The sequence below is a fragment of the Symsagittifera roscoffensis genome, chromosome 5 (genome assembly GCF_963678635.1).
Source record: "Symsagittifera roscoffensis chromosome 5, txSymRosc1.1, whole genome shotgun sequence".
Classification (NCBI taxonomy): domain Eukaryota; kingdom Metazoa; phylum Xenacoelomorpha; order Acoela; family Convolutidae; genus Symsagittifera; species Symsagittifera roscoffensis.
Window position 1 is genome coordinate 20809827 of NC_087066.1, and position 24690 is coordinate 20834516.

Consider the following 24690-nt stretch of genomic DNA (forward strand, 5'->3'; position numbering starts at 1 on the left):
TATGCAACATCAAAATTCGATGTTGGTAAAATAAGTTCATCACTACATCTCCCATTAAAACCTGACGCAGTTTTCAAAAAACAAAGAGCAAGTAAAGTACCAATTCACTTACATGATAAAGTAAACAGATTACTCGATATTTTAGAACAATACAATATTATATCACCAGTAAACAAAGAAGAACAACCAAAAGGCAACACATTCATCAACCCCGTTATCATTCTAGCTAAAGGAGAATCATTAAAAATCGTTCTCGATGCTAGATACCTCAATTCACTCATAGATGAATCAAAATGTAATTGGCCCATTGAACCAATACAAGTTATTTTAACAAAAATAAACGGCAAATACTTCACAACCGCCGACATGAATAGTGCATACAATCAAATGCCACTAGATGAACAATCACGACGTTTAACACAATTTGTTATCGGAAACCAACAATATGAATTTAACCGCTTATTCTATGGAATATCCATAGGACCAGCAGCATTTTCAGCTTTTATGAGCAAAATTTTTAGACCACTGATACTCAAGAAAAACGCAATCACCTATCTAGACGATGTTTTTATGCAATCACAAACAAAAGACGAAATGTTCAAAGTTTTAGAAACATATCACCAAATACTTCAGAACGAAAATCTGAAGGCCGCCCCCGATAAATCACACTTCTTTTTGACAAAAGTTAAATTCTTAGGACATAACATAGAAAGAAAAACAATCACTCCACTGAAATCACGCATTGACGCTATTCAAAAACTTCAACCACCAACAAATAAAAAGAAAATCCAAGAATTCCTTGGAATGTTAAACTTTTTAAGTAAATATGTTTATAAAATGCAATTATATCTACGACCATTTTACAACATCCTTAGACAACAAAATAATTTTGAATGGAATACAGAACATCAAACACGATTCGAAGAAATAAAGAAACTTTTAACCGAACAAATTTCAAACACAATTCCAGACCCTGATCAACCATTTTATGCAATGTGCGATGCTTCGAACTTTGGCATCGGCGCAGCACTATTACAATCACATAATGGTACAAATAAAATGAACCTTATATCAGCAAACTCTCGATTATTCACTCAAGCAGAGCTAAGACTCTCAACTCTAATGAGAGAATGTACAGCCATAATCTATACACTTACAGAATATGAATTTCTGATACTTGGATCAAAACATCCCACAGTTTTATTCACAGATCACAAACCAATCATTTTTCTCTTCACACAGAAATCTAACCCAAACCACCGAGTTTACAGATTTCAACTAATTCTAATGAAATTTCCAAACTTACATATAGTTTGGACTGCAGGAAAAAATCTTGCATTACCAGACACCTTAAGTCGAAATACACCACCTGAATTACTTACACGAAAAACCACAGTTGAAATACCCAAAAATATAAAATTCTACCTTGCAGAAAACGAAACATCACCCCGATTAGAATGCAAATATGCAGTAAAAACTGATATTGAACAATCACAAATAAATAATTTACAACATTTTCCACTTTATCTAGATTGTCAAAATAATCATTATGAAGTTGATTTACTTGGAACCTCAACTTTCAAACCAATCCCATATTCTCAATGGATAAAAAATAACACCCAACAAAAACGAACAAAACAACACCTGCCTAAAAAAGATCATTTTCCACTAATTGAAAAAGAAGATTTAACTGATAAAATAAATTTATCAGGACCCCAAACAAGTGATTCAAAATACACAATAAATCAAGTTTTTGACCTTCACGACCCACTTGATACAATACCCTTATCTAAATTAGAAATCGAAAACATTTTTCTCCCCCCAACAGAAACAATTACAATTTCAACACTGAAACAATATCAAAACCTTGACCCAATAATTCGACAACTGAAATCATGGCATAAATATAAAACTAAACCTATCAAAGCAGATTCAACCATTCTAGGAAATAAAACACTCCTCCGATACTTTCGCAAATTTAACAACACAACAATTAACGAAAAAACAGACCTTTTAGAGTATAACCTAAATGAATCTACAGTTCCCTGTCTTCCTATAAGTATGATTCTTATAGCTTTTAATATATCACATACACAAAATATTAAAGGACACTCTGGATCAGAGAAAACATATTCAAATTTTATACAAAATTTTTACTTCCCAAATGCACCAATTTGGATAAAAGTACTATGCAATGATTGTATAGTATGTCAACTGAATAAACCTTACCCAAATCAAAAACAAATAGCACAAAAACAAGATTTTAAAGGACAAAGTCTGTACTTTAATCACCGTATCTCATTTGATACTAAAGGACCAATTTCACCCTCATCAGAAGGAAACTCCTACATTATGGTAATTGTTGACGCATTCACACACTATGTAGCACTTAACCCAGTACCACATTGTAATGCTTATTACGCATATACAACACTCTATGAACACTGGATAGCAAAATTCGGACTACCAGAAATTTTAGTCACAGACAATGGTACAGAATTCATAAATAATGAAATAATAACACTATGTCATTTATACAACATTAAACACAAACCACGTACATCTCATGCACCTTGGACAAACGGCTTAGTCGAAGGTATGAACCGTTCACTACAAGAATATCTTAGATGTATCATCAACGGAAATGATACAAAATATACCGAATGGTCAGCAGATGTAAAATTATTTCCCTTAGCATATAATTCACAAATCACGACAACTTTAGGAATGTCACCATACGAAATGGTTTTCAACCAAAAGCCACGCAAACCAATAATGTTTACAGCAAATTCCCATAAAAACGCACAAGGTTATTGTCAACCAAATAAAGACTCAATTTGTTATAACCTACCATTACATACGCACGATGAAGATCATTTTCATCACCCACAAATTCTTAAATTAGCCTCCGGTACACACACCGAATGGATTTTAAATAGAGATAAGAAACACAATGAAATTTACCAAAAAATAACAAAAAAATTATTACAAAGACAAAATATAAATGAACAAATCAATTCACGATTTACACCAGCTTCCGATTTAAAAATTGGAACATTTGTTTTAATACCTAATTTTAATACTCAAAAAGGAATTTCTAAAAAATTACAACCCCTTCGAAAAGGACCATACCAAATAATTGCAAAACCCACTGATGTCACATATAAAATTATCGACTCAAACAAAAAAGAAATCGTTCAACATCGAAACAACCTATTACCTTATTACCCAAAAGAATACGCACTCCGTGAATTAACTCAATTATATTCTTTCACAGGATTAAAAATCGTTCAAAATGAACCACATCTGAAAAACACAGAACAAAATGATAACCCCACCGAAAATCAAAACACAAAACCAACCGTCACAAAAAACAATACGCAAAACCAAAAAGAATCTCCAAAACAAAGAAAAAATAGAAAAATGACAGAACAAATAATACCCCAAGAAGAAATAGACAAATCAGAACATAGAAAAACAACAAGACTCCGAAATCAACCACGTAAAAACTACAAAATGTTCATCCCCCAATCTAAAATATTAAAGAAAGTAGAATTTAAAAAGTAATTTTAAAATTTTACACTTCACAATCTTGAAACCTCCGTAACATTTTTCATTTCATTTTTTCAAAATAACATGCTCACAAGTACGCAATAATTCTAGTTCAAAATAGACCAATAGGATTCATCCAATCCGCCACTTTCTCTAACTCAAACTAAGATCAATTAGACGAATAATCTAGAACTCCAGGCACATCTCTAACTATAACTTTACAACCTCCAGGTTAAAAATAAGCAAACCACTCCAACTTGACAGCTAAAATAAATATCACCATAATACCGTACCCCTCCCTTATCTAATAACCCAAAGATCAACAATATTTCCCCAACTCAGACCACGAATACCCCCAAAACAAATTTGATAACTTAGCCTAAAGTCACAAAATGAAAATTTTAATTAGCCTAAAGTATAAAAATCTCACCATACCCCGGATCATTTGACAAACAAAAATAAAGAAAAAGACGACCTCCCAGTCACCATGAAAATTGCCCCCAACAAATTTTTACGAAACTCAACCCACTTGTCAAAAAACTAATAAATAATTCGACCACACTAGAAAATCGCCTCAAACAGCAAAAAATATTCGACCAAGAGATCATTTCTTAAATGCTTTTCTCTCAAACAGTCGTTCAAATACTTATCAATTTTAAACATTTTTTTTCAATACTCCAAACTTTTATAATATTTCTTTTTGATATCATCGAATCTTTTCTAATAATCATAATAATTTTTTGTAATATTTTCTTAATTTTCTACACAATAATTGAACTATACCTCCAACTTTCCAAAACCCTTGAATATATCCACAGGTACGATTTTAACAACTTGTCTAAATGATACGAACAATTTTCAGTAGAACTGATATTTTTCTATTGTTTGTAATCTTTATAACATTTTTATCATCCCTCATTTTGACCATATGTAAATGTATAAAGAAAGCAATCATCACATTTGCCCTAGCAACAATTTTCCTAATTCTTTTTTTAGAAGAATATTATAATAAACATAAACCTTCTCACTAAAGTAACAATTCAAAAATCCATCAAAAATTGCTACCCAACAGTCACAAAATCAGTCTTCACCGACATCATCCCAAGATAATCAAACACCACCTTCAACTACTCAAAATCCTCAAACATCTACACGAATTTCTTTTCAAGACAATCCATACACCTTTGAAGAACGGCACGCTCGTTTATCTGAACCACTAGAACCAGTTCAACGACAAGCACCTCTAAGTGAACCAACATATAATCTTTACCCAACACTACCACAAGAACTAAGTAGAATACGAAACCTTAGTCAAAACCAAAACACAACAGAAATAAATAGACAAATTATACATCCTCGACGAAATAGAAATTTTCAAACTCCCCGAGTTCATTTTGATATACCTCAATCCCCAACACAAACTACTCCAGAAAACACCACTGGTATCACACCAGAAACCCCTACACTTCTTTCACAACGAAGCACTTCAAGTCTACCTTCAGACTACTTAGGTTCAACACCAACATCTGAACAAATACGAGAAAACCCTTTTAACCCCCCAAACCTAACATCACGACTACCATATTGGACTACACATTCATTTACACAAGGTGAACCAAATTTAGCCAATGACCCCATAGATATTTCTACGGATACAACAACATCCTCATCACTACCAGAAACACTATCACTACCATCAACACCATCAACAAGTCAATTTTCACCACTACCCTTTAACTTAAATTTTCCAAATAATCTCGACGCCAGATATCGAGAACAATCATCTATAAATATTCCTTTAAGATTAGATTGGAATACATTCACAGCACCTCCACCATTATTTGGACAACATCAAGAAAGTAACCGCCTTCATAACTGGGCACTTAATAGATTACAATATCGCCAAGATATTCACAACGATATCCGTGATCACAATATTCAAATACTCCAACAAAACAGTTTACAATTAAAGTTTGAAATCACAGTTAAATTAAACAATATTACACAACATCCCTACCCATTAAATCCACCTAACATCACAGCTCAATCACTACCACCACCGTTTATAACTACCGAAGTAATATATAAATACGACAGATACACCAAAAACACAATTGGTTACATTACATTTTATAATCCATACTCAGGATTATCATACACATGTATATTCTAAAATTATTAAATTTTCTCCAACTCCTTTTTCTAGTAACTTCAATTCAAAACATAAACCCTTCACCTCGTACAGGACCACAAGATTTATTAGTAACACATTACGATTGCGAAGAAAATGAACAGAAAACACTACATAAATATGCAATCAATCAAGTATCACAATGTGAAACAGAACCACAAGCTATAGAAACCACAGATATAATAGCAACACTCTACTCAAAAGCCCGAGCTACAACAGTTACAGGTTATAAATTCACAGCAACATTTTCCGAAAAGAAAGTACATTGTTCACAAGTCTCGAACGGAAACAAAAACCGACTTGACCATGAATCATTCTATCAAAGTAATATAGAACGTCTTTTACATCTCAATCCCGACGATTGTAAAAATGAATTACTTAGACTAAACATCACACAAAATAAAAATTCCCAAAGAAAATTAGTTAATTTTCAAGTTTTTTCAGACTCTGTACATCAATCACAACTTGAAAGACACCAAGGACATATAAAACTAGACGAAAAATACCCGTATAACGGCGCACACGGACGATTAACATATGACCTACATGATAAACATTGGATACCACACATTGGTATAAATAACCCATCAAACTGCAAAGCAGACACAAAAAATAAAGGATATCAAGAAATAATGTTTTTCGATTGGAAAATACAACTCGAAAAAATACAACTCACACGAGATTTATCTGATAATACAATGATCTATCAAGGAATCCGACTACCTTGTAAAAACGATCAAGGATATTGCGACCCTACAACAAGAACACAAGCAACAATTGTTTGGTTCCCCGAAGACACATGTACAACATTTCAAGTAGCAAAAATACACGCTCGTATGATAAAATTTCACGAAAAATATTTCATACAATCAATTCCTTACGAACAAGTCCATCCATCACGAAAACTAAGTTCCGATTTTAGAAACATAGATAACATAGAAAATAAATTGACACGTTTTCAAATATATCAAGAAACAGAACTTGCATGTAAATACAGAAATCCACTTCACAGAACACAATACTCTGAAATTTTAGTTGAATATGAAAAAGGATTCGACATGACCACTGGAAAAGTAAAAATCGACCCATATGCCACAGGTCATCCTCTAAACGAAGGAACATCCTATATACCAGTTAATTTTGAAAAAAGCAACGGACAACCTGGTGGACATCTAAAACCTTATGACACCAGAAGCACACGCTTACAAGAATTATCACTAATGAATACCACATATTTTGGTAATATCCACTATGATATTCATTTGGATATGAAACTAGACTATACAATTAGCCGCATTTTTCAAGAAATGTCACTCTCCGAATTAGAAACACTACATCAACTATGCGAATTAGAACGAACACAAATATTACAATCACTTGCACTAGCAGTATTAAAAATACCCTACGCAGGATATTTATTATCAGGAAATAGATCAAATTTTTTAGACTATGAAGGAAACATCTTATGGTTTTATACTTGTACTAAAAAAGTATCACCACTATACGTTTTTGAAGATAAACGATGTTATAAAAGAATCCCTATCTTTTATAAGAATAAAGTACATTTCGTGGATACACTTTCACGAAGAACCTATTTCTGGGATACCGCAGTCCCATGTGGATCAGAAAATAGCCACAATGTAGTACAACTAAACCCTGATGAAAATAAATATTATCTTCTCACTCCATACCCCACATTAATGCAATCACTCAAAAAATTTTCACCAGAAAGCATTCGCGCTATCGCTCGAAACCCAAATATAGACTTACAATCAATAGGAATCTATTCAAAATCAGATATTCAACATCACATTAGAACACAACAATTCCAAGAGTTACTAACACAAATGGACACTATACAAAGACAATCAATTGACCAAAACTTACGCAAACTTGCAGAAACCGCAGGATTTGCCGATATCTACACACAAGACTATAGCGGATATTTTAAAGACATTAAAGATTATATATATCTAAACGGCGAAAAATACCGTCCCCAAGATATATCACCAATCAACATTTTTAGCTTTGTTACACTCAAAAATGAGATCCTAGATTTTCTAGGATGGCCCTACTACATCTTAGAAAAATTGACTATTTTATACGCAATGTTTAACTTTATTGGATTTCTTTTCTCACTCTTAAAAGGAATCTACAATACATGTGCTATACACACACAAGTAAACAGACAAGCAAGTGTAGCACGCATACTCTTTGCAGGATTTTTTGGAATCTTTTCCACATCTATAAACAAAATTCTTTTAGACGCACAAATAAAAGAATATAACACAAAAATAACAACACGACAAAATACATACGACGAAGAACATAACAATGTAGACACACAGCCAACGGCACCACAATTGCCACCCCTGCCAAATAACCATCCACTATCCCTAGTCCCACGAAATTTTCGAAATTTAGCAATCACACATAATCCAAATTTTAGACTCATCACATCACAAAGTCCCGTACAGCATATAATGACACATCAATCACACGATGATAACACTTATGAACAAATTATTGAACAACCCCATACCACCGCTTTTCAATCTCAAAATAATAATTTTTTTAGCCCACGATGAGCCGCCAACTTGGATCACTCCATCGATCAAATTCCCATCCAACCAACCTTACCTCTTCAATCCCAATAATCCCACTTTTTGCTTTTCCGCCACCCGATTTTCCATCTAGCAATGTAACATCAGGCATGAATTCCGACACTAACTCACAAATTTCAGTTTTATACTCCATCTCACAGCTAAATAACCCGAATATTGAAACCCCCGATGAATTTGCCGACTCAGAACCATCTCCATCCAATAATTTCCATAACCCTTCTCATTTTTCTCAACCTCCCTTTCAACCCATATTGTCAAATAACCCTGACCCCATCACTCCTACACCCTCTTATGCTTCCCAAGTTACCCCAACCTACTCCTCATACCACTCTGACCAATCATCTCCAGATACCCCCCGAATCTCACCAGAGCTAGACAATTTTATTACCCTCCAACAACAACCCTACCACCTTAACACCCCGACCATAAACCAAATCTCCTCCACTACAAATTCAACCAATCCTCCTACACCCTCTTCAAATTATACTGAATCATTAGCACCATCATCCACATCAACTGAATCCTCACTCAATACTAATAGAGCTTACCGCACTTTTAAAAGAAAATTCCCCAACCATCCTTTCCCAGCAAAACCAGGAACAGCCCGTGAATACATCAATCACCCCCAGCATACTAACACAAGAGAATTTTTAGCTATCACTTTACCCTCATTTCCACAATACACCTTAAACACCCCTCATGACGCTAACGAAACACGCAACTTTGTAGACGAATACGTTTTAATGCCCACTCTCTCTTGGACCTCATACTATCATTTCACTAACCCTCTTTGCTTACCTTTAACCAACACTTCCATCGATACAGACCGAAACAAAGACATGCTATATCGACTAACTACACCACTCACCGCTAGACAATTTACTTACGTAGGATATAAAAAATCACTAAAAATACACACTGCACCTAGAGCTAATGAATATACACTAGAATACTACGATCACAACATCATAAGAGCTAACCAAGATCAATTCTTAGATGAAGATCGCTTCGCTAATCCACAAATCACCGAGAAATTTTTCATCAAGACACCATATGTATTTACACTAAACATCTTTGACCGAAAGTTTGATCACATTATTTCAGAAGCACTAACAAGCACACAAGCATACGAAAGTTTTAAAGAACGCTTCCAAATCTTCTCACTAACCTTTCATTTCCTTGCACCACACGAAAGAGATTTACACTGCTCACACGATATTATGTTGCGAACTAAACAAACACATACATACAGTTACTATCGTTTCATCCAAAATCACTTTGACCTCCACACACCCTCTAGACAACCACACCATCGTTTCCAATTCATCAATTCAAAATACACTTCACCATATTTCCTAAATTTCACATATTGTATTAAAGACACTAACCTTCATGGTATTCTTCGTAATTATGACCCCATAACCCAAATGTACATCTTCTGTCCCATCACCAAGACCTTCAACGCCGAAGAATCCCGACCCTTCCTTATCCCGCACGAGTTTGTACAGCCTATAGAAATCCCCATTTTAGAATTCATCCATAACACTACATTTAACCACAAATTATATAACTTAATCCAAAACACACCTTATGAGTTTGCAGTAGGCACTGAAGAACTAACCACCATTAAGGCACTTCAATTGCTTTGGCCACTACTTCAAACTAAAAATATCATCCGCATATTAGCTAAACTACTCACAACTTCAGAACTAATTCACGACATCTTCCCCCACGGTTTTTTCCCCGACGACTAACAGGTAAGTATGAATTAAATGAATATTACTAACTAATTAAAATATTGAAAAAACTCACCATTCTTTATTCATGTTTTCTTTAGATTTTTAGCCTTCATCCGACGATCACCTACAAAAACCACAAAAGACAAATAAAAATCGCAAACTTCATCAAACAAATTTCCAAAATTCTATTAATCTCTTACACATATAAATTTATAAATTCAATACCAATGCAGTAAATTAATTTATAAAATTTTCCCCCAAAAAGCAGTAAATCTACATATGATGAAAATTTGTATCTTAAAATTCCCCCATTACTAGCAGTAAATTTCCAAATTCTATGCAGTAAATTAATAAAATGCAATTGCAGTACTAACCTTTTGATATTTTCATTCACTCGCACAGAAATTCTATCCATACTCGCACAGCTCGCCCACGAAGAATTGTTTAAAATAATGAATTTCAGTTTCAAGTTTTCACACTCAATAACTCTAACACACGATAACAAGTTTCAAACTTTCCTTTAACCCGGTTGGAGAGGAATCATATACTAAACAAAACTAACCAACGCAGCTTACTAAATACCACAAATCATAGAATAACAGCATGACTAAGAAAAGGAAACCAACGGTACCCAAACCGGATTAACCCAGTTTAAAACTGGATAATTTATTCTTTTGAAGACTATTATAAAGTCTTAGAAAGAAATAATAAAACACAAAAAAGTCGAAAGACAAACCCATACCACAAACAATTTGATTTTTGAAAAAAGGACACAACCAAAGAAACATAAGTAAAACCACAACAAACCCAACATAAAACGTTGTCACATAACAGGACCCCTCACAAAAACCGCATGAAATCATACTCCCACACCTGGCCTAACCCACCAGGAAAGGACGTCCTGAGCATGCTCTATAGCCGGCCTAACCCACCGCGCTACATCCACGCTTTGTGACCACACCTTTATTTTTAATAAGAGCTACTCAAGGGTGAGTAACTCTTCAAAATAACCGAACTAAAACAAAAAGCTTTTGTGAAAACAACTAACTAAAATCATGATTAAAAAATATTAAACTAATAAAAGTTTTATAAAATGTAAAATCACATGATGCAATATATAGATCAGAATACAACACCAAGGACGAACATCAAAAGACAAGACGACCTCACTACACTCGAGAGAGAATGACCAACTACAATCGATATGCCACTCACAATCACAACTCAAAGGATTTAGAGTACGACTTGACTTCGCAGAAAAGGACTTCATTGAACTAGACCAATGACCACCTCGATGTTCAAGTATACGTACAGATCCGAGTAATCAGGCATCCCCTCCACGCACAATCTCCACGCCATTCCCAAGCTAGATCAGATACAAAGGAAGTTCTCCCTGAAGAACAGAAAAACCTGACATAGCCAACCATTCTGAAATCAGAATTGGTTTTGTTGCAAAGACTCAGTCGTTGTCACAAGGAGAAGCGAAAGAAAATTGTGATGTTCGCCAAATACCAACGTCCATCATCCATCCTTGAACTACAGAAGAACTGTTCTAAAAAACACTGTAAAACCCGGATGGGTGGAACCTGATCTAAACTATATTTTATGATTGGATAAATTAAATGTTTTACCAATGTAAAGTATTTAATATTAACCAATCATGATCCATCTAACTAACAACCCACTTATTTGTAAGTGCTGAAGTTACTTGTAATTTCAGCACCAGAGAGATTTGAATTTAACTTAGAAATTAGTTGGACTCTCCCGAGCACTTCAGCAGCCGCAATAAACCAGTATACCCTAGATCTATTGAGCCTAGCAGAGACTAGTTAAACAACCTGAGACTAGATAGTATAAGAGTAAGATTAGGATCGGTATTAGACTAAGAAGTTGCACGAATCTATCCGGCCGAAAATAAGATAGCGTGACGAGCAGACGGTGTACCCTATCCGAAATTACTCTATGAGTTACGCCCCAGTCATAACTCACTAGTGTATATTAATTACCTCCGCTAGAAGAAAAAAGGCCGAGGAAATGAGCCAATTAGTAAAAGAAGAAATTGATGGTCGCATTTTAATTGAAAATACCTTTACCAATTTTACGGTTGATTGAAACTGAGTGAAAAAAATGTAGAATCGTCACTTTTACACCTAAAATTTTTTTCTTATCCTAGCTGAAACAATTATGAAAAAATTCAACATAACCGTTAGGCTTCATTGGCTTTTTACCAGTTTTAAATAAACGGGGCTTATAATGGATATCTCGTTTACGTTTCACGATATTCTGCTAATAATTGCTATTATAATTTGCCTAGTTAGCACAATTCAGACATTTCACAACTTTTTCGCCACCGTTGCCAGACTAGAACAGGGGTCTGCGAAAGACTTCGACATTTACTACGTGCCAATTCAGATCGCGCTTGTGATTTCCACTTGCACAGTTCTCTACACGTCTGTCATCGACTTTCTTCACATGCCAGTGAGCTCTGGTTGCAATGAGAGTTTGTTCATCTTCAACACTTCAGTGGTGGGAGGATGTTACCTACAGATTGCAATCAGCTGGCTAGAAGTGTCATGTTAGTCCCTAAAGTGCTCGTAGTACAAGTATGGTAGTTGGGTCTCGTCAAAAAAGCAAGTATGAAAGATGGACTCAACCAAAAGCGCAAGAAAAAACAAGTGCATAAGTTATTCCCGAAAATTGAAGGCGAAAACTTTCTTTTTCTGGGACCCATCTATATTTTAAAGAACCAACTATCATACTTGTACCGTGCTTGTTGCTTGAGGAAGAGGCAACATTACCCAGCCCAGAAAAGTAGCCAAAAAAGTGCGTGGCCTCATTAAAAAGAAGCGCAGCAGCGGTTCTTCGTGAAAAGCTGAACAAGTCGTAAGACGAACCTTTCCTAGGTGAATACATCGTCTAAACAGTAAGAATGGTTCAAATTGAAAAAAATGTGGATTGAATTGAACCATTCCCAATTCTGAGTAGTAAAAATTATGTGCTGGGAACATTATGTTTTCCTTGCCTGGTAAACAATTAGTTGTGATATATGTCAAAAGTTCAATAGCAGTTCTTGGTTAAATTCGGGTTAAAAGCTCATTTTGGTCCGCCCAAAAAAGTCAACAAAATCTTCAAAAACTTTTTTGGAAAACCGCGTCCCTTACCTTAAAAAAGTCTCGCCCGCGCCACAGCGCACTCGGTGCCTTTTATTCTACCCCTGTATGATGAATGGTTTAAGGGAACTATCGTCAAATAACGCACACTTCCAATCAGAAAACAGTGTTAGCAGCCTACCTTCTGCTCAGCTTCGTCGAATTCATAGTGTCAGTGATGTCCAACTACAAGTCAGAACAGGCCTCAGATCCCGACTGTAACTTCATGCTGATGGGAAAAGCGAACGCCTATTTGGTGGTCAAGGAGAGAGACTCTTTCTCATTTTCATTCTTTTTCATTATTGGTCCATTTTAAATCAAGTCTGATATCCAAGCAAGGCGACAACTGATAGAAAAAAAAATCAGTAATGGATTTGGACTGCGGGCGGTTGAGGGGAGGGGGGCATTTTGTGGATGCTTTTTTTCAGGGATTCGACCCCCTCACCAATCAACGGGTCCCCCTTAGTACATCCAATCCAATTTTGGGCGACCGGTCCTAAAATTTTCAGATGCACGATCGGCGCGAACATACATTAACTTCGAGGGATAGCGCGCCGCCAAAAAACGCATTTATTTGGCCAAACTTTCAAAAAAAGTTTCCAGAACTGACATTTTTGGCCTGCTTGTTTTTCAAAAGTTGGCTGGGAACATCTATTTGATCGACCTATAAAAAAGCCTAAATGATGAAACAAAATTACAAAATAGGATCGATATTACTACGAAACACGAAGCTGGTATCCAGAGGTTTGAATCATTTCGTAAAATTGCAATAATTGGCATTAAAAGGCGCTTCAGAACGCATTTGGACTCACATTTGGACTCTGAAGAAAACTGCAAAATTTTCGGATTTACGAATTCAAAAATTTCACTGTCTTTTTTTCGAAAAGGGTAGCCGATTGCTCTGTAATCAACGCAGACGCATCCGACCACAGTAATTTTTGAAATAAAAGACGTTTTTTTTCAGGGCCTACTCGTGCAATTTTTTTGTGGGAAAGTGGATCAAAAGTAAGCTTTGAATTTTTATCATGGTTTCAATTGATTAGTTTTATCCTGGCAAAATAAATATTTTGGAACGGCGGACGCTTTCCCCCCAGGGATTCGACCCCCTGCCGACCCAAAGAGTCCCCCCTTTGAACTATTATAAGATATTCATTTATAATAATTTTGAGGCGCCAATATATACTAATTTTGAGGGGCGAGCGCGCGCCGAAAACCCGATTTTTGTTTTGTCAAAAATTTCCAAAAAGTGCCTAAAAACTCTTTTTTGGCCTGTTTTTTCAAAAAATTTTGCCTGCGGCGCAGAAACTTTTTAGCAGTTTGAGAGTTTCGGAAAATCAAATTGGTCGACCTAAGAATTAAGAAAATGTCGACAAAACTAGCTAAATTGTGAACTTAATTCATTGGATAAATTGAAAGAAAAAGAGTCTTAGGAGTTCATTCTGCTCCTCGCTGCCACTGGGGTCTTCCTTCTCTGCTTCATCCGCTCCCCAATCAAACTACGCAAACTCAAGCGCAACCGGGTCTATTTCATGGTCGTCCCGGGACTCCTAGGATTGCGCGAAGACTTCAAAACTTTAATGCGAGAAAGCGTGATTGGATTTGTAGTTTGCTTGATGTTTGTCTCTCGAATGTTTGTGTTCACGATTAACGACTCAGACTATCCTTTAAAATCAGAGGACATAGTTCTGGCAACATTCATTGTGCAGTTTGCAGCAGTTTCATTTTACAAGTTTTATAAATAGTTACCCCTTTAACTTTTAAATATTTTTTGTCTTCAGCTGATGGATTTGCTATCTAACACATTCTAAACATTTCGGCCAGCTGAGCTTTCATCACTTGGGATATCACAAAAAGCATTGCAAGCTAGCAAACAAGAAAGGAAAGGAGAACAGCTAAGTCCAGAAAAAACGGGAAAATTTTCGAGGAAAACACAACTAAAAAACTTTAAATGTTGTCTGAAATGATGCTCTACTTGCGGAAGACACGTACAGAAACACATTCAACGGCGCTTAATGAAACTTCATAAACAATTTTTGAGTGAAAACAAATGTTTTCATGAAAAATTTCGAACTATAAATTTTATTTTGAGATTTTTAACGTTTTGTGTGATCCGCAGGAAATCATGCAAATTATGGTTCCCTCGATTGACCAAAAATTAACTTTGTAAGCCAATAAAATATAAATCAAAATCATTAGGCCGAAAAAATTTTTACATAAAAAATATACGAAGTCAAGGTAAGGTGAATTACAAACGGAAGGCGGAAATGTAAGCATGGAAAACAACTACAATGAAAACTGCATAAAGCAAAAAAAGTCTCAGATGTGGCAACTAAGTCGGAAGTATTCAAGCCGCCGGAAAAACAATCGTAAGAATTTATGATTTAAATTTAAAGCACAAACTGAGACAGTGATTCTTGGAAGTTCACTTTAGATCTGCAGAAATTATTCAGAAAACTCACCTCAGAGTTTCAGAAATCCTGTATTGCAAAAATGCCGTCTTTAATATTTTTAAATAATGGTTTTAAAAGTAAATTGTTTATAATTCCTTCATCAATTGTTTTTGTGATTTAATTTTTTTCGGATGAGTTTTTTTTGTTCCTACTTTCAAAAAAAGTGAGGATTATATATATTATGTTTATTCCAAACCAATTTTGAAAGAAAGGTGAGTGGAAATTGAACCTGGAAAACTGTGATTCCAAGCGGTTGTCCTAAGCACTTTCTTAAATATACGTTGAGCGTATTTTAACTGCTGGCTCTAAAGTTTTAAGACTTTATCTATGATGCTGGAAGTTAAACACGAATTATTATTATGTTTACACATTTGTTCCGAATTCTTGTTTCGATTACTTTCGGAGAAAGTGACTGTATATTTGTGCTCGGTAAGGTTTTTCGTTCTCCATAACCAATCTGAATTTTATTTAACCCTTTTGGCACATTTTTGTTTATGTGCTATGTGTGAGGTATTGCTTTTCTGACTCCAAACTTAAAAAAATGTTCACTTGTGATCTCTTTTTGTAAAGTTTGGCCAATGTGGAACAACTAACGCTAAATTTTTTTCCGTGCTATTAACGCTTAAGCGGCATATTTTCGGGTTCAAAACTTGTTCCAAATGCATTTAAGCTCGCTATTTATTCCATGAATACGTTACTTTATGTTAAATATGTCAATTTTTACTATCTTTAACGTTTGGGTTGCTTTACAAAAAAAAACTATTAAAAAATTTTATAATTTTCTTTTGAACTGAACACTAGCTTGTATACGTTAGAGGTTAGTTGGAGCAATCGAAGAGTCGCCTTGAAACGAGCAGAGTTGTCATTCCGCTCACAGATCACAATATTTTTGGGCACGACTGTCTGGGCACGCCGAAACGAGTCTAACTAAACTGCTCAATTTATACTTTGAATCTGAAAGTGTTGCGCAAATTATTTACGAATGGCAGTTTATATCGCACCTGAAATTATTTTATTTTAAATTGAGGCGTCTAATTATTCATATTATTCTGCATTTTGAAGAAATTGAGGAATAAATATGCTTGTGATGGTTTTTTATTCAGACCAATTTAACAAAAGCTGACTGCTTATGGGTATCAATCCGAAAATCATCAAGGATTCGACCCCCTGCCGATCCAATTAGTCCCTCCTTTGTACTATTTTGAGATATCTATTGTTAACTGACGGACCCTAAAAAATTTCTAAGGGCGCCTTTGGGGGCAAGGTTTACAAATTTTTCGGGGGAAGCGCGCGCCAAAAAATTGTGATTATTTGGTCAACATTTTTCAAAAAGTTCCTTAGAGTCTTTTTCGCCTTAGTTTTTGAAACTTGGCCGAAACAGGGTCTTTTTAGTGCTTTCGGAGAGCTCGGAAAACGGTCTAAAAAATAGGTCGACAAAATCTTTGAAATAATTTTGAAAATCTGTCACCCTCTCGAAAAAAATGCAGGATCCGCCCCCTGTTGACACACGTTATGATGCCAACAACTGCAACATTGTGAAGTTTGAACAAATTTTCAATGTTTTCTCTGGCGCGATAGAATTTTTTTTGAAGAGAAAGTTTGCTAGATCTCTTATATGGAGTTTGATTGCTACCGTTTTCCCCTTTACCTGCTTTGATCAAAATACAATCTTAAGAATGAAAGGAAAATAAACCGTGTCAAATTACAAATTCAGCGGCTACGAGGCTACAGAGATCTCCCCATATCATGTTATATTTTAGTTATGTACCGTATTATATTTTACTTATGTAGTTAGCGGCGTTTTAAAGCTTTTAAAGTTTCACAGAGACGTCAATTATTATGATTAGTACGATTGGATCTACTTAACAATCTTCACCCCTTTCAAGAAAGGGAGGGAGATTGTTAAATAGGTCAAAATGGTCGATTTTTCAACCAATCAGAATGCAGCAAAATTATAATTCTCAATAGAAAGCTCAGTGCTAATTTACTGTATTTATTTATAGGGGTTGAGATTCTTAAGTAGGTACCATAGGGGGGAGATTGTTAAGTAGATCCGTACGATTTGTACTATGATTCTTAATAATATAATTATCATGATTACAGTTACTTTTATGATGATCATGATTTTTACGATCATCATTTTTTGTTATGAGTATTATGATTATAGTTATTATTATTTTTGTTATTTACCCGGAGATCAAAGCATTTATGCTTTTGAGTTAGCCTATCAACAAATAAGATTACGTCAACCCAGGCTGGCTTCTAAACTATATTAGAAATGAGTTAAATATAAGAGTATTCTATTCATATATGATGGGAAGGGCTCTCATGCTTGAAGAACCGAATGCTTGAAAAATTTCAAGCAGTACTATTCAGATAATCATCAAAATTAAGGAGTTCAAAATCATAAGAATTTTTCAGTCTTAAAAACTCATCTGCTTATTATCTAATCGGTCAATACAGTGCTGATTTAAATTATCCGGACGAAACGAACAAAACTTGAATTTCAAACGCGTTTTTCTCAAATTGGGTTAAGATTAGACAAAAATCGAAGAGGACAAAAGTTGCTTAGAATTTCACCAGAATTAATATGGTGCCATTTTTTCTCCGAAATTCTCAACAAAAATTTTACCCCAAAAATGGGTCATTTTGGCTTTTTTCAATTAATCAAAAATTACGCTGAAACTACGTTGTTAATTGATATGAAAATTATATCACAGGAAGCCTCTTACGCAGCTCAACAAAGTTTAAGAAGGGTTAAATCTCCAAAAATTTGCGCAAATTGTTTAAAAATTATTTTTAAACAGAGATTCTGGGTTTTATATAGTAAAAATCACATTTATTGACTATCAAGTGAAATTTTTTTCATTTATACTGGTTTTTGGAGATTTAACCCTTCTTAAACTTTGTTGAGCTGCGTAAGAGATTTCCTGTGATATAATTTTCATATCAATTAACAACGTAGTTTCAGCGTAATTCTTGATTAATTGAAAAAAGCCAAAATGACCCATTTTTGGGGTAAAATTTTTGTTGAGAATTTTGGAGAAAAAATGGCACCATATTAATTCTGGTGAAATTCTAAGCAACTTTTGTCCTCTTCACTTTTTGTCTAATCTTAACCCAATTTGAGAAAAACGCGTTTGAAAATTCAAGTTTTGTTCGTTTTGTCCGGATAATTTAAATCAGCACTGTATTAACACTAATGGCCTGGATTTATTTTCTTCCTTTGAGATTTTCGCGATTTGCTTCGAGATTTTGAATACTTAATTCTGATTGGCTGAAAGTAAGCTAAAATTCATTTCAAGCATTCCGTCCTTCAAGCATGAGGGACGCCACCATATATGATTAAACATCCCAAATAAACCATTCCATTTCTTGGCACATATCTTAGTAATCGAAAACGCTGATGTGTATTTTCCGTACACCTGTCCAGTCCTCGCTTTTTTGGCTAGATTTTAACCACAATTTTTTTGGATTTTGCAAGATTTGTTTCTTGACTTTAATTAAAAAAAGATAAATTCTTTTCAGCAAACAAAATTTTTGTTAGGAATAATTTTGCTGAAAAGTTGTACACTCCAGTTTATTTGATGCTTCAAATTATCGACGTTTTTATGTTTTAACTTATTAAAAACTATTCCACTAAAACTAAGATGGGACAGAATTAAGAATTTCAAAAAAAACACGCACCATTAAAGGCAATTTATGCGTTAAGATATTCATCGATCTAATTCTGCAAGATAATTTTCGAAGACTCTTATTAAGTTCGTTAACGAAACTCGTCAATATATAATTTCTTGTCAAATATAATGCCAAGATACCCGCGCTGAATTTTTTGTTTTCAATTCCTCTCATGAAAGTTTTTCTAGGATCGTTTTTAAGACCTTTTTATACTCACTACAAGATAAAAAAAAAGCTATCTAGAAAAATGAAACAAAAGATTTCTTTGGTTTTTCTGGTTGATCAATTTGAGCTATTTTAAACTTGTAGTTAGGGTGTCTCTGGGTTGGGTCGTTATGGAGCCAGTTGTTTGCTCCTAATTCATCTGAACTCGAATGAGCGGGGCATTAACTTGAATGGATAGGAAGCTTACAGGGCCAATAAAATCAGATATTATCCTAATGCCAAGTGTCCTTCTTAAAAATCAAGAAAATTAATACAATAAAAACGCGAGACGAAGTAGTTTTCAACTGGAAAAAAGTCAACAACTGGTTGTAATTAACTTCCTCTCGCAACAATTAAAATATTTGAAATTTGAGGATCGATATATTTTAGATGGGGTAAAAAAATCCGTCATGATTATTTTTAGGAAGAGATAATGCAAACAATAGTTTACATTTCTTGGCAATTCAATTTGTATTCAAGAAAAATCGAAAGTCAAAAAGTTCTATAGATTTGATAATAATAAAATGAACACAATGCAAAAAATGAACATATTTCCAGTTCAATATATTACTGAGAACTGATTCAGTTTTTAGTTGTGTCTTTTTCTCAGTTATTAACGCAACGAAAAAAGCGAAAAAGCTGCGTCGACAAAAAAGTTTTATTAATCGGAAAAAGCTGACCATCTATAATTGTTTTATTTTCAATTAAGGATTTGTTTTTTGTTCCAAACATTGAAAATGGTGAGCAAATATGCATTTAGGTTTTTCATTTTTTAATTGTTTTGTCTTCCACACAAAATCAGTTACCACAAATAATCATTGGAGTGAGTTGAGTGAAATATCACATTAAAGCCCTTTCAGCCGTGATTTGAGCAACATAAAAAACATCCAAAAATTTCCAAAACTTTTTCTTATTTGAGCCGTAAAAACTTAGTTTCAATCAAGTAAAGTTATTTTGGGGAGTTTTTAGCGCCATTTTGGAATCAGAACTCCAAATTTCAAAAAACTTCTGCAAAAAAAAAGATTTTTTTTTTTTGTTTTTCCAGTCAATTTTTTAGAAAAATTGTTGCTCACTTTCTTATTTTACTATGCATATATATGCCTAATTAGCCTAATTGTTGTGATAAAGTTATTAATTAGTTTCAGAGAGGGCAGATGGATTCGATTAGTGATGCTACTGATGCAAATGGTATTTCAATTGAGAGAAACATAGATGTGCCGGGACTGAGGTATCATGATCAGACTTCAATATCAAAACCAACACCAAAACGGCCAAATATTGTACTGAGCCCATGTGACGAAGAAAATTCAGAGGACGATGTGACTGGGAAGCTGAAGCATACCATTGAAGAGTCAATGAAGTTGTTGATACCTAGCCTTGCAGAGCAAATCAAAGCGCAACTAATGACTGCAATCAACGTCGCTGTTGAGTCCGCAATAAACAACATAAAGAAGGAAATCATCTCATCCTCCAAAATGGAAATAGCATCTCAGGCGAATATCAGCTATCTTAGGACTTTATCTGAAGCAGAAAAACTTGAATCATATAATCGACGAGATAACCTAAGAATTCTAGGATCCCCGAGTGTTTGGAAGGGGAGAATAATCGTGAGAACTTTGATACAACAATAGCGAAGGTAGTGGAGATTTCTCATGATATTGGTGCAAATGTGCAAGCGTCAGATATCTCAATATCTCATCGATTGCCATCTCGTTCAAATAGAGGCAAACCAATTATCGTTCGTTTCGCCGGAAGAATCGCCAAAATCAACTTGCTGCGAAACAAAAAAAAGATGGCAGATAAAGAAGGTTTGAAAAATATAAGCGTCTTTTGGTGCTACCTTTAAATATAAGATCTTTAAAACCGCACTTCGACAAAATGGAAGCACTTATTCTAAGCCTTGAATCTCCACCTGATATAATTTGTACAACGGAAACTTGGTTAACAAAAAATGATCCAAGTCAAAGCTGGTTAATCAATGGTTATAATCAGTATTTTACAAAATATCGCGAAACACCAGGTGGTGGTGTAATGATCCAAGCAAGAAACACATGCTGCTTGCTGAATCAACTTGATTCATTTTCAGAAGAAAGCTTAACGGTCGATATCTTAAAAATGGCTATAAATTCTCATTATGTGTGATTTATAACCCACTAAAATCAAACAAAATGCAATTCATTGATAGGCTTGATGAGTTTTTGGAAAATTCAAAAAGTGCAAATCATCCGTTCATTCTTTGTGGTGATCTTAACATTGATATAATACCTAATAACTTACTGAGCCAAAATTATTCAAATTGTACTCATTCAAATGGTTTTTCGATAAACGGTCCTGAACGAACTCGCGTTACAGCCACCTCTTCAACTTGTTTGGATCATTGCATTTTCGATAAATTAACTGAACCACATTCAATGGTACTAAATAGTGAACGTTTATCAGATCATTATCCAATACGCTTGGAATGGGTCATAAAGTGTCAAATTGTTAATAATGAAATTCCGTTTCGCGATACATCATTCTTAAAAAGTCGGAGCCAAGTTGAAGAATTTTTAAAAATTGCGGAAAGTAAATTGGCCTCACATTAAATAGTAATTTTTGAAATGAATGATGCAGATGCAGCTTTCAATTTGTTCGCAAAATCTTCCGAAGAGGTATTGAATATGTTTGCACCATTAAAAACCAAGAAAAATTTGGTCACAAAGCAACCCGCCTGGTACACAAATAAACTTAAAAACCTTAGAACAAAGCAAAATAATGCACACAAAAAATGGAAGTTGAATCAGAATAATTATCAACTGCTTCAAACGTTCAGAAGTTTATGAGATCGAAAACTGTATAGGAGACTCAAGGCAGACATATAAAATTTTAAACGATATCAGTGGTAAAAGTAACAAAAACAGCAAGATTCCTCCATTGCAATCATGCATTGATGAAAACGATAATGCAACATACAGAGATGTTGTTGATAAATTTAACTATTTTTTCACCACAGTTGGAAAAGGACTTCAAAATGATGTTCCTAATGTTGATAGGTTTAACGTTGAATACGTTCCATATTCCATGCTTCTGAAAAAAAACATGCTAAAAAGAAATTTTTAAAGTCCTAAATAACCTAGATAATAAAAGCTCGTCCGGTGATGATAACATCAGTAACATCATTATTGTGAAAACTTCAGCGAAAATCGTGGCACCATATCTAAGCTTCTTAATCAACTTATCATTCACAAAAGGCGCGTTTCCTAAAGAACTTTGTAAAGCGAAAGTAATGCCGCTTCATAAAGATGGATCAAAACTTGATGAGAACAATTATAGACCAATTTCACTTTTAATTGTTTGGAGTAAAATCTATTAGCGCATTATAAATAACCGTATTTATTCTTATTTAGAGAATTTTTCTCTCTTTTATGCAAAACAATTTGGTTTTCGTAATAAGCATAGCACAATTGATGCACTTGCTGAACTTACCGAAAGAATTAGAATGCATCCTTCTTCGAATGAAATTTTTAGTTTTTTCCTTGACTTGAAGAAAGTTTTTGACAATATTGACCATAATTTCTTGCTATACAAATTGAATATGTATGGTTTTAGGGGTAACTGTTTAAAATGGTTGAGCTCATTTCTCAGTAATTGCATACAGCGAGTTGTAGTAAATGGTGTTTCATCTAGCTGGATTAAAATAGAATGTGGTGTACCACAAGGCTCAATTTTAGGTCACTTGCTTTTTCTATTAGATATAATGACCTCCCTAAAGCATGCGAAAAATCGGAAGTTTTGCTATTCGCAGACGATATGAATCTAACATCAATAGGTTGTCAAATAATTGACGTTCAAAAAGACATGACGTCTCTAAATAACTGGCTACATGCAAATAAATTGGTGATTAACCTATCCAAAACAGTTCAAATGAATGTAAAATTAAGTGCTTCCAATCATTTATTTCAATTAAACTCTTGCTCGATAAATACGAAACCTGTTTGTAAATATTTAGGCATTTACATAGACTCCAAATTCTGTTTTAAAAGTCATATCAATTTCGTCAAAAAGAAACTTAGTAAACAATGCGGTATAGTTTCAAAGCTACGGCACTACGTGCCGAGTTCTCAAATGATCGAATACTACAGTAGCAATGTCGTTCCCATTCTCGAGTATGGCATTTTAAATTATGGATGTTGCAGCTATTTGCAGCTGGAACAACTTTATGTTTTACAAAAGAAAGTCCTCAAATTCATTTTTTTCAGAAAACGTCGAGATCGTAGTAATGATATTTTTGAAAAATATAGTTTGTTAACCGTTTATGAGTATCATCTCTATGAGCTATTAAAATTTGTTCTTGAATCAGTTATTGGTGCTCATAATGATAGCTTTCTGAATGATTTGTTTGTTTTTCAAAATGCAAAAAGAGCTACTAGAAATTCTGATAGCAGCCGTCTGTTCGAACCATTTTGTAAACGCAAAATTGAGCGCTTTTCGATTCGATATCGCGCTTGTAAACCTTTTAATAAGCTGCGGGTTTTGAATTTGATACCTGCACACGTCAAAAGTTGTTCTATTCCAGAAATTTCGGCAATTTACCATTCTTTGAAAAAAATACCTGGTACAAAACCATGAATTAGTGAAACATATATTTGGCTTATAAAAAAATTTAGAACCCATACCCGTTGTTTGCATGCTACAGGACTACCAGCTATATATCAAGCTTTTTTGTGTAAAAAAATGACCTCCCAAATCCTTCTAGTTTTCGAGATATCGAGGTTTTTTGATTTTTTTGAATTTTTCTCACTAATTTTTTTTGAAAAACTTCGAAAAAAAAAATTATACATATAATATTACAGCGCCCTGGAAGTATTGTTAAGTTTGGTACTAATTCAATAGTTAGTTAATGTCAACATAATTTTATAAATAGATATATATATATATATATATACATATATATATATATATATATATATATATATATATTTTTTTTTTTCACGAGCTGTAGCTTTTGTATTTAAATAAAAATATATTTGCTCGTATTGTTTAATTTGATTTGTTTCATTAGAGATGTTTAATTTGAATAAAAGGGTAGACTTTTAGTGGACCAACAGGTCCCGTTGTCTATCC

The 24690-nt window shown here is 34.2% G+C and overlaps 3 protein-coding genes across 5 annotated transcripts in view; 1 reads left to right on the forward strand and 2 right to left on the reverse strand.

Moving 5' to 3' along the window:
- LOC134846899 (dynein axonemal heavy chain 1-like) overlaps positions 1-24690 on the reverse strand; it is a 513436-nt gene that overhangs the window by 396982 nt on the left and 91764 nt on the right. The gene's annotated exons all lie outside the window — the stretch shown is intronic.
- LOC134846903 (importin subunit alpha-3-like) overlaps positions 1-24690 on the reverse strand; it is a 408629-nt gene that overhangs the window by 62185 nt on the left and 321754 nt on the right. The window lies entirely within an intron of this gene.
- Positions 1-24690, forward strand: part of LOC134846906 (protein arginine N-methyltransferase 1-like) — a 443857-nt gene that overhangs the window by 40856 nt on the left and 378311 nt on the right. The window lies entirely within an intron of this gene.